Here is a 12,774-nt window from a genome sequence, read left to right on the forward strand (position 1 = left end):
GGAATAACTAGCAAACCAATTCTGGGAGTTTAATTAGTGTTCGACTGTTCATGATGTTCTAGAAATTTACAGGAGTCCGTAGTATTGTCAAAACTAATCATATGAACCAGACTAGGGGCATATAAACTGCAATACAAATAGTCGAATACAAAGGCTGGAAATGGATTTCGCAATTCAGATTAATAATTCTGAAGCCACAAATATATGAACTTCAGCAGTACATCTTCGATGATTTAATTAATGAATAGCAAAGCAGGCTAAGTAGCTTACACAACATCCCATACAGAGGGGGGCAATGGAAGAGCTGACTATAGATGTAATTACTCCAATGCTTTAATGATTAATTTGATATAACAACATAAAATCGAGGATATATAGTGTTTGACACAAAAACCAGTTGGCGTACAAATTGTCTCTTTTGAGCATGTGCGCAGGCGTGCCAGCACCGTGGGGTGCAGTCGTCGGGGTGTCCCTTGACCTGACTTCTTGAATCAAGCGTTGTGGACAAGTAGAGCACCAACCTTGTCACAAGGCTCTTTTCTCTGCCTTCTGGAAAAGGACTTCTTGCCATACTGGTAAGGGCTTTGGTTGTGATCGCTTCGTGACACCTTAATCGATACTTAGCGTTGTAGACTAAGCAGAGCAATCACTGGGAATTTTGGAGAAAGCACGGGGTTTGCTAAAGTGTGACTTTAGCTTCGCTGGGTTGCGAGGGCATTACCCTTGCTTCACTGGGTTGCGGTGGTACTGGCAGTCGGCTCCTGGGGAGACTAGGACTGGAAGTACGATCGCGGGGTTTCAACGAGGTTGAAGGTTTGCTCCGGGGAGACTTGATAATCTGTGCGATTAGTTGAGTTGAGAGTTGTGTTGCATTCATCCTTGAACCCTGTTATTTATATCTAGGGTTTCCGACTGTTCCTTGCCTAGAAGGATTGACGTTTCCTATTCAATCTTCGCTACTTGACTCCGATAAGGTCTCGTGTTCCTTACGGATTACGGCATGGGTGAAGCCCTAACGCAAACCCTAGTAGACTTATTTTTGGACCGCATGTATCGGCCCGCTACGCTAAATCCACTAAAGGGTCTTGCCAGAATTATTTTTGGGCTCAAACATATAGAAATCAATAAAATAAAATAAAACATGTAATCACTTGATGCTACAAAATTTACTGTTACTAGATCACTGCTCTGGGACATGCTTCTAATCCCTTGAGGCAGCAGATAAATAATGAGATATAGGGACACCGTGCCAAGTTAACGAACCACGCATGTGCAGGGCCAGTCAATGAGTTTTCAAACCACTTCAGCTTCAAGTCATCATCTCTAGAGTGTTCGACACATCGTGCTGTGAACCGAGAAATATGTGCTATAGTTGATTGGTAATCATCTCCACTGAAGAGAGGAAAGTCAGGAAATTTGAATCCCCTAGGATAATCTCTGTTTTCAACCCTTTCCGGATATGGTTTGGTGTATCTCGGCCTGACCGTTCTTCTAGGAGCCGGCCCTATAGTTTCTTCACAGATTCTCCTAATTTCTTCGACTGTCAACCCATTCCTAGGTGGATTTTGTCCTCCTAAACCGTTGTTATTTATCGGCTGTTGCACATAATTATTGGCCATTCCAAATTGGGGTTGAGCTTGAAATGGCTGTCCACCAATAGGAAACTGAGCCTGTGGCTGTGGAACATAAGCATGAGCTTGCTGCCATGGAGGCTGAAGTGCTTGGTTGAGTTGGCCTTGTTGATTTTGTATCAACATGGTTTGCAAAGTGTTCTGACCATTCACCATAGCCGCCATTGTTTGGTTCAACTGCTCAAGAGACGTTTGCAATCCTCCAATTGATCGGTTAGTATTCTCTCCCAAAACATTGGCTAACTGATCTACCAACATTCTATTGTTGATTTCTCCTCGGGCAGCGAGTTCATTCGTCTGCAATTTAAAAACTTCATTCAATACTTTATACATATACTCGGCTGACACTCCAGCCGGTTCTAAATAGTCAGCTTCCACAGTATCTCTGACTCTTCCATCTCGAGCTGCATATATGATAGCGCCGGGAGTGGTCGCGCTATTTGAAGCACCCTGAAAAGCATTTAGTGGTGAGCCTCTAGACGAACTTTCAGTGGATTGTCTGGCCAAAGCTGCTTCAGCGGCCACTCGTCTCATGTCTTCTTGCCTTGCAGCGGCGTCGGCTGCCGCTGCTTGTGTAGCCTCCTGCCTTGCGGCTAATTCGGCTGTTGCAGTCTTTGCTGCTTCTTGAGCTCTACGTTCATCGGCTGATTGCTCTGCCGATGAAGAATCTGAAGTCCCATTCCCACTTGACTCAAGTGGACATTCTGATTGGAGTAAGATCGAGCTTCGGCTGTGATGGACAAAAAGTTGAATTATGTCCAGACTCTCCACACCGAACACTTCTGTCCCCTGTTTACACTGTACGGGTTGTCTTGTTTTTGTTGACTAACCTCCTTCCCTTGCATTCAACCTTACTAAGAAAATAGTAATCTTGTGTCCCACTGGGCGTGCCAAAAGATGTTGCCTCTGAAAATCACCTCGGCCTAGATAGCCGAGAGATCAAGGAACAAACGTCCTTCTTGGTGAGTAGATTGCGGGGCGTGCCAGCACACGGCCAAAAGGCCAAGTGTGCAATTGTAGACGTAGTAGATGAAGTTCTGACTTATCAAGCAATTGTTGGCCGAGGAAGGAACTGATTCTCGGCCGATAGTTCGCTGCCTTTGGATCAAGGACTTGATGGCTGAAGGTCGGGTGAATTGGGTGTGGTTGTGAGAGTGTGAGTGAATATGAATTGTCTGGTCACAAGGCTTAAGTCAATTGGATCCAAATAATAACAAGTAATTGTAAAGGTAAACTCGTAACGGATGAAATCTTCAAGATTGATAGCTACTATGCGACTACGAACAATAAATAACATGATCAAACAAATAAAGCATAAAGACAATAAGGAGCAAATAAAATATAATAACAACGAAACTAAAATCTGGAACGGCTGAAAATTATTAACTATTGTTTGTAAGAAAACAAAGAGAACAATTCAAAATCGATACTAGGCTACAAGGAAAGTAAAGCAACTGAAATTGTAACTAGCAGAGCAAACAAACTAATAGACAAACGGAACTTCTACCTAAGCAAAAGGTAAAACGAAAGAGAAAAGCTTGATGGCTTGAGTTTCTGGAGTTGTGTGTGTAATGTCTTCTGTCGATGCTTCTATTTATATTGGCTGCTCTGTGACTTGAACTGATCTCTTGGCTCTTTGAAGTTGAGTGGAATTCGGCCTCCTTCTGGCTCAGTGAACTCTATCTTGCTTTGGCTTCAATACTTATCGTCGGCTGACTTGACGCTGGACTCTATCTGGATCAACTCTGATGGTCGTCATCAACGGCTGCAATTAATCTTGAAGAAGACTATCTTGGATTGAACTCTCTTCATCGGCAACAAACTTCAATTTGGTTGGACTACTAACTACATCGGCTATTATCTTTCTAAGTTGAGTTCGAGTTGGAAACTGACTAGAGGGACTTGAACAATCGGCCGATGGGCTTTTAGACAATAAGTTTCTTTTTAAATTGACGACTACGGGCCGGCCGATAACCAATGGCCTAACTTTCGAAACTTTCCATTGGCCTTAGTTTTTATGTTACTTGTCTTGGACCAAAATGAATCGTCCAATTATTCATTGGCCAATATTTCTATCTATCGGCCCCCAATTACCTTTTGAGCGGCTCATTGTAATTAGAAATCAATCTAACTATGCACATTAGCTATGTCTGAGTGGACATGCAAATGTGGGTACAAACAGAATACTGCCTATGAGGCCTCTATCGTATATCAGCTTTAGTGTGTTTGGTCCATCTTCAGGGACAACATTCATCACCCAAACATCATTGTCCTTCAGAGCAGCTGCAAATGATGCCATGTGTGCTTTCATATCCATCACATTCCTCAGAGTGTTTGATTCAATCTTTGGACTCAAGAGATTCCAATAATTCTCAACTCGATGCCGCCAAAGTTCCTGCACATAAAGAGCAATACCAAAACAATGAATTCAATTGTTACTGAATGATCCATCCAAGAAGCAAAGACCGCCAAATAATAATTTGAAACATGCAAGTACATGCTGCAACTTAATTACCATATCCTTTTCAAACATTTCATTTGAATAGCCAAAATCAGCAAGTCGAGGAGGAGTTGTCAATCTAGCTGGCCAGGGAGCCAATCCACTCCCCTTTTCTCTATGGTCATCTGATTATGCCAAACAATCATTAGTTAGCAGAGAGATTCATGGCCAGGTTAGATTTACTCAACTGAGGCATTGCTATGAATTTTGAATGATTTTCTTTGAATAGTTGGCAAGCAATTCACTAATAGTCAGCAATCACAGCCTGAAAATATCTTGATGGGAAGGGATAATTTTCATATACATCTACGAATAAACCTGGAAAGCAGAACATGTTGTTACAATCAAAAGTAGGTCATGCAGAGATATGGCCATGAAATGTCACGCTTAACTGATCTAACCAGATATTTATTGGCACATGTTGTTCGGCAACTGAGAAGCAGAGCCATAGAAGACTCAAGTATTAGCAGAATATTTGAGATCAAAATTCACAACAATCATCTCTTGGAAACAAAGACCAACTCAACAAATAACAATAGAAAAGATGCAAATATCAGAATAAAATAGTAAAACATAAAACAAAAAAACTTATATGGTGCCAGTGAAAAACTAACAAATAAACTTGCTTCCCATCTTCTGTTGTCGAGACTCTGGATATCTAACACAAGGGAACTGATATGCATTCCATTCCTAATTTCTTCTTCAGGAAACTTCAATGTTGGTATTGTCTAGTTTGGCATATAATTCTTTCATTTTGAAACGAAACAGATTTATGATTAAAATAATGATGCAAAAAAATATGGACAAGAGGTCCACATCAGAGAAAAGCAGCAGAAGAATAAAAAACTTATATCAACTAGGATTGACAGAGTCCACCATAAGAAAGAATGCAAGAAAGACTAGTCTTTGAAGGCTGCCGGAACAATCAAACTAACAGCAATATTTTAAAATCTCCTTAAATTGCCCAATGATATTGCTTTATCTAATAATACCAGTTCAATTCAAATGAATGTCTAATGATGATAAAAACAACACATGAGAAGGAATCACTTGCGATCAGAGTACGGTGAGATGCAAGCTTCCATTGGCACACCCCAGATTGCATCTGGATCATCATCAGATAGGCAGAGAGGAGGTTGAGTGCCAGGTTCTCTTTGCATATAACAGTCATTTGTTAGTGGTTTCTGCCAAATGACAGTTTGGTTCCTTTTTGCAGCTATTCTCCAACACATGCGTTCCACAAGGGCACTCATCTCTTTCCATATTTTGAGATCTTCCTCATCCTGTGCATATGCTTCTGGAGATGAGTACGCAAAGTAGCCTCCTGGCCTGAGCAACCTATCTAGCTCAAGAAGAAGGATCCCATCTCTTTGGAGCCAATCAATTCTACAACGGGAACAGTGAGCAAGTTCAAAAGATCTGCTTGGGTAAGGAAGCCTTTTGGTCCCTAGAACACCAAGTTCCAGCATTTCCTCTTTCCAAAGCAAATTGGATTTGATTTTGATGCACATCATTGGGTGCTAAGGACATTGTTATAATATCAGATGACAGAAGATAGCCTCCAAAACTTGCAACTCCACAGCCAACGTCAAAAACTGTACGTAACCTGCCATCATTGTTTAGATTGTTCTTTGTAAAGTTGAGCATCCGCCAATTGAAGACAACATTTAAATTGCTTCATTTAACAATATGGTGATAAATGTAAAGTAACTGTATTCCCAAAATAGAGATACAAGCACTGTAGTCTCAACCCATAAGAAATGGTTATGTAGAAGAATGCAAAAGCATAAAAATCTTTGAAGACAATGTCATTCAAGGATAAGTGATGCAGAATACAGTTTTTTCATTTATGCTTTGTATACTTCAAGCTCAGTGTACTAAGGTATTGCTATTTTACTTGTCTAAGGTATGGAAAATACTTGATGAATGAATAAACAGTTATAATTGAATCTTGGTCACCCCTAGTGCTATGCTTGCTGCCTCCCCAGTATATCACTCCCCCATCCCTAATTTCTTCTATTTATTCTCTCTGAAACACTAATCCCCTTTCTAAGTTCCCCTTCTCTTCTAAATCCCTCGAAAACTATATTCTGTCAATTAGTGCTACACGCCTACACCATCCTTTTTGGCAAAGACAGTTTCGAGGAAGCAATCTTACATTTGCAATTGAAGCAATATACTTATCAGCTCCATAGTGAAAATGTGTGCCTCCCCCAGGAAAACTAATCTTGTCACCTTTTTCAACCATCCAGTTCTGGTCAGATTTCTCATGTGCAAGGTGAGTATGAGGTATATTTGCTTTCCATACTTCATCTCTGCTCTGGGGCCATTTGATTGGGACCTGCAATATCAAGATAACAAAAGGAGTGTTTACTATATCAACTGGGGAAATAAGAGATAACCGCAACAACAAGAAGGCATTTACACCAGTGTTACCACTCAGCTTTAGTACATACCTTGTACCCTATTGGAGGAGGAATCAAGCAATTGTATCACCTTTCTGGAGAAGGACAATGCCTCTCATAGTGCTCCATCAAAGACAGGTCCAACTTTAGTCTCATTTGATATATGAGATTTCTGTCCAAGCAACGGATAAGTTCCGAATGGCGATCATCACAAACCTTTTAAAAAAAAATTCATCAGCATCCAAATTTAGAAGGATACCTTCAGGTACATTTTTACTTTTTCTTAATAAGATGGCTTGAAGTAAAAAGAGGGGAAAAGGTGCTGGAATCCAAGTTAAGCATTATAGAACTCACCGGGAAGCTCTTCACTGTAACATCATCATCTCCATCTTCCTGCCCATACTTTGTTGAAGATTCATCCAGCTTGCCATCGGTATCATCATCCCCACCCAAATAAGATGAACCAAGCTTTCTCAAAGATCTACTGCCATATTCTAGAGCTGATGCACCATGACTTTGAGAGCCAAAGATGGAACCATAATACCCATACAGGAAAACACAAAAGAGTGCCAAAACACACAGAATGGTGATCACGCGCTTCTTTTGGGCTGGATCAGATCTTCCCCTCATCATTTATGTAGTCTTCAAGTACTTCAAAAGATAATAAAAATTATACTTTGTGAAGTACTTAAAGATTGCAATGCCCAGTGTTGCCTTTCCAAAGTCCTAATACGAAGACAATGCTACAAATTCCCTTGAAGAATCATCAGATTAGATACAGTGAACAACCTGTGAAGTATTACAAAAGAACACCATCAAACTCACGGCACAAATGGGCAGAATATGAGGTGTTAGCTTTTCTATAGAAAGCGAACTCAGAGTGGAATCCTGAAGATATAATATGAAATATATTGCCATGTACCAATTAAGAACAACCAAAAGTAAAATTCTGCTCATTCTTGGCAATCAAAACGTTCAGAGTGGAATCATACTTGAGCAGTCAAGTGACTATATGCATAAAAAAATTTGGATCCTACCGGTCAACCACTAAGATACCTCTCCCCAGTCCCAACCAATTCCACATCTGACCAATTCAGAAAGGCAAAGACAGTATGGATATAAAAAGATCAACCACCTATGCAAAACCAGCTGGCAGAATATAGCACTGTGAAACTGAATCGAAAGTTGCTAATTTGCTTCATAACATTTCGAACATCCAATCAAAAGCTACTTGATGCTAGTCAGGTACAATAGTATACAGTAAATCAGCAACCAAGCAATGGAAGTGATTGATCCAAATTGCAAATGGGAATGAATGCTCATACTTTGAATTGAAATAGAAACAGTGACAGCTCTATAACCCACTAAAGTAAAGTTGAACTCACAGATCTGTGACAAAGACCCAGCGAACAAGATCACCTTTTTTTTTTTTTTGCATAACAGAAAAGAAAGCATCAAGAACCACTAACCCATTCATCACACAAAAACAAAGTAGCAAACTTTAAACTCACTAAGCAATCAAACCCACATCACTAAAGCATCAAAGCCACCAAATGAACCAAACCCAGTATGCAAGTTAAGTCAGATCCAGCAAAAGTTGAAAACTTTGAGCAAAAGAAGTAGAGGAGGGAGCGTACTGATGAAGTTGTGGATCGAATAAGGAGGTGGGTATGACTGTGGTCCATAAAAAAGCGCGGGTTTTGTGTGAGAGGATCCAAGCGAGGCTATGGTACTTCTATAAAAGGAAAGGGAAGGACCCAAAGAGATAGGCAGAGGTCAGATCTCAAACAGTGTTTCTATATTTGATTCGAGTCTGAAGAGTTTCTTGTGCCTCTGTACTGTTACATCGAGGTTGATATGGTCCTTATGCACATCCCATTGTTTTTTTTGTCACCATTCCATTTTTATACGTGCATAGCTAACTTTGAGGTGGATCATAGGTTAAAAATATATTGTGGACTATGATCTAACATTTTAGGGGTAATGTTGAAACGTAGAATCTTCAATACAAAACAGGTATTCCAATGAAACGATATTCATATTTTTTTCAACATCTATTCTCGTGTTTACCTCCTCCTTTGTTTTTTCTTTCTACATTATTAAGACTGTCAATCCTGTCCAACATAATCAATAGCAAGTTTTTTTTTTCTTTTTCTTTTTCTTTTTTTAATGAACCTCACCCTAAATAGAAAGTCATTGTCTTATCACCTCATCAAACACATGCATACAAGTAAGTCCTCAAATATATAATCAAGTTTGTCACCCCCTTCTTCTATTAGAACGAGCCTCACGCGCGGCGAAAAAGAGAGAAAACTAAGAGAGTGAGTTCCTCTCTCGGCTGAAAGATGTCAGCCCTTCTGCCACGGCGTCTCGGTCCAAGAGAGATGGTTTTGAGGTGCTCGTTTCCAATCTTGGGCTCCTCATCCACTATTTAGCCTCAGGTTAGGGAGAAGATGTTGTGAGGTTTAGGTGAGACGTTGGTGCTACTCAGATCTGGGTTGTCAAAGTGAGACTAGATCCATCCACAAACTTGGGTTTGTTGACAGTTTGGAGAGTGTGGAGTCCCAACCTAGTTTTCCTATGTTTCAAGATTGATTGTTTAGGCAACCAAGCGCTCAGATTAGTGTAGGGTCTTCAACGGCAGCGGATCTGATGTGTAGCTCTCAATGGCGTCTCTTCTCAACTGGCAGTTGGTTGTTGATCGGTGGAAGGATGGGTGAAGATTAGGATGGTTTGGCTTCAGTTGGTTTGCGAGTTGAACTGATCTTGATTTAGACTCGGTTTAGGCTTGAATTTTTTGGGCTTGGCCCTAGGCCGAGGTTTTGACTAGGTTTGGAGGGTGAACCTTTGGCCATTCGGTTTCAAATGCCTAGTTTGCAGACTAAATTAGCTGAGGTCAGACGTACTTAGAGTCGAGGCATAGTCCTCATCATAGCTTCTGCATATTGGCCTTACTTTTGTATTCTCGTATATCTTATGAAATAGACTGCTCTAATAATCAAACTCTTGTTTAAATTGTAAATTTGAGACGCTTTAGGTTTATATTGTGTTGATGCTCAAGATTCAGGGGTAGCTTGATCTTGTTAACACGGACACAGGTCCTGGGTCTCAGCTCATTTAGTGAGCATCACCTATCAAATAAAATACACTAACGTCAAGAGGAAGACCGCCAACTGCGGTCTTCGCTCATCCGATGCCTAAATCAATCAATGTATGTATTTATGTTATTTGGGTAATGTTAGTTAGGTAATAAATGCGTAATCAATGAGGAGAGAAGAAGAGATTTTTTATAGGTGAAGCGAGGAGTGACTTTCACTTTGTTTCTGATGTAGGACTGATATGCTCCATTTCTATGCTTTCGAACATCTTTGAGAGACCATGTTCACACGACTTGTGGAGGCGCGTCAAGGTGTCTTTCAGCCTGAGGCTTGGCTCAGGCAAAAGCTTATCTTCTAGGAGGTCACACTCGTGACTTCGTGAGATTATCCAACGATAGGAGGTAACTCCAAGTCGTTGCTGATTATGCCCAGCAGTGCCCTGTATGTACATAATGTTTTATATTTGGATATGAAGTTTGGTTGTGAACTATGGGGAGCATGCAGGCTCCAAGCATAGAGGTTGGTATTGTGTATAAGAAGTGTTGAATTTGTTTTTACATGATTTAGGTAGTCCATTATTAGAAGTGATTCTCCCAAAATTTTTGTAGAATTTCTCTTAAGAAGAGCCCCGCAGAGTCACTTCGGATTTCAGGGTGAAATTCGGGTTGGGTCCTGTCATTATGGCTCTAGATTGCAATGCTTCCATACTTGTACCTTTACTTTCTGATTAAATGAAATACTATTTCACTATTGTGATAAAAATAAATAAATAAATAAAAGTAAGTCCTTAAGGTAGCTAAACTGGTGAGAGAGAATAGAAAGTTAGTTTTTTTTTTTTTTTTTTTTTTTTTTTTGTAATAAGTGAGTTAAGGGAAAAAAAATTTCCTAACTCGAAAGTTTATTGAATAGAAAATGAACATTTTTTTTTAATCAAAAGAGGTCAGTCACATTTATAATTCAGCAAGCAGTACCAGAAACGACACAGGTCGACAGAAAGAGCTGTCCTTTAGGAGATACAAAGGACCTATACTAACAAGACAGAGCCTCGCACTCCCGGTACACCCACCTTTTAAGGACAATTAAGCATCTTTATTCTAACAAAACCTACGAACTCGGAAGTAAAAATAATAAAAGTGACAATCGAGCAACTAGATCTTGCGACCCAAAGGAAGATTAAACTATGCTAGTTTACAAAGCAACCTCTGCCTCCCCTCCATTTCCATTCTCTGTATGCACTTCCTCCATAAGTTCAGTTGTAGGAGTCTTACCTACATCATTTTCCACAGAAGTTTGCACCTCACGATCACTGTCACGAAGTTTCCACTTCTTGGATTTCCTTCCTTGTAATTCTTTCTTTAGAATTTTAGCACACTTAGGCCTATTCTTACTTCCCTTAGGCCTTCCCAATTTCTTCTTTCTAGGTGAAACGATCAACTATCTATTCTTATGTTGCAAGACTAGCTGTATGCCATCATCAACCTAGAGCAAAGGTTCCTGGTTTGAAACATACCGCTTGCCTACTCGATCCAAAGCCTCCATAGCCTTACGCTTCACCCCCAGCAACACGGTTAGCTCCCTCAACGAATCCAACACCATTTGATTTCTAGTTCGGAATAACATCCAAAGAGAGGCCACTCCCCATATTCACTTATCCCAACGGTTTAGTCTTGGCTTTCCAACTCTCCAAAAAAGCAGATAAATCCAAACCTGCAAACACAGATGCGGTTGGCATGTTCTCCCTTATCAACAAGGTTGGACTCTGGGGAACCTCCAACCCCCCTGACAACCCTCCAGAACTCGTCGATCCCAGATCCACCAGCGTCAACATACCCTGAGTAGCCGGCTGGTCATCCCCCATCGTCGTAGGGTTTGTCTGTTTGTCCTTCAAGGATAGACTGGCCTACACCGAAGCCTACATCCGAGCAAGGATGTCATCCTTCTCCCTTGTCAGCAGTGCATCACAACCTGCCTCACCATGTCCAAAGAAACCACAGTTGAAACAGAACCCTCTCACCTTTTCATAGGTGAAAAACAGCTCCACCGTCACCTCACCGGTGAAAATTCAAACAATTTTCAAACCCTAACCCAATACCTGACATCAAGTACCAATTTAACCCTCTGTTCTTTCTTCCTTCCTATGCAAGGCAGTTTGGTCGAGCCGGATCACCCTACCAAGAGTCGAACCCACCAAATTCAAAGCCGCCTTGTTTCGAAGTCCCACCGGAAGGCCCTTGACGGCGACCCAAGTCTCCACCGAATTCAAAGGAATTTCAGCCACCAGTCCTATGCCATCATAACTTCCAAGCACTAGCATAGTATTTCTGTAGAACCAAGGACTTCCATGCAAGATCTTGTTATGTTTATTCTCACGATCAAACTAGAGAGATTTTTGTCACTAGGGTCAAATACCCGATGGGGATTTTTGTCACTAGGGCCAAATCTTTTTTAAGACATTCTTATAAATATTGTGTAACAATCAAGTTATAAAACAATAACACAAATATACAGTGCATAAATGTGATGTTTACTCAAAGCTCATCTCACATTCATGATACCTTCCTTTTTTGTTAGTCATCATGTTTCACTTTGGTCCTAGTTTAAAGAACCGATAAGATCGTTTTTACCAACCATTTGCTAAAGGGACCTACTTTTCTTAGCTGAGTACTTCTCAGCTGATCATAGAATCTAGTGCCCCTTAAGTAAACTCAACTGCACAAAATCATTAATTTCTATCTGGATTTTAATATTGCTTGTAGTATTCCAATGCATACACTAACAATTCGTCACTATCCATTGTATACGACGATTTGAATGTTAGAGCATCTCCAACAATGGAGTCAAAAGCCAAAGTCATTTGCAAAATTTGGCTCCTCTAGTGTCAACCCTATTCATTCATATTTTGCATCTCCAACCATCTTTAGTCAAAAACCAAAGTTATTTTATAAATTCATCACATGCTGCTGGGGCCTACCTCAATTCATGCCTCACCACATATGGCTTTCGTTCTACAGTGTGTAGTCATTTTGACTCTCCTTTTGGCTTTTGTTGGGGATGGTGGATTTTGATTGGGGAAGCCATTTTGGCTTTTGACTCCATGGTTGGAGTTGATCTTATTGTACATAATTTAATTTATTACACAT

The 12,774-nt window shown here is 40.4% G+C and overlaps 1 pseudogene; it reads right to left on the reverse strand.

The window, feature by feature from the left end:
- Positions 1–3,505: 3,505 nt before the first annotated feature.
- On the reverse strand, positions 3,506–8,338 carry LOC133708416 (probable methyltransferase PMT3; annotated as a pseudogene).
- Between the last annotated feature and the right edge of the window lie 4,436 nt (positions 8,339–12,774).

This window comes from Rosa rugosa, chromosome 5 (genome assembly GCF_958449725.1).
Source record: "Rosa rugosa chromosome 5, drRosRugo1.1, whole genome shotgun sequence".
Taxonomy (NCBI): Eukaryota; Viridiplantae; Streptophyta; class Magnoliopsida; order Rosales; family Rosaceae; genus Rosa; species Rosa rugosa.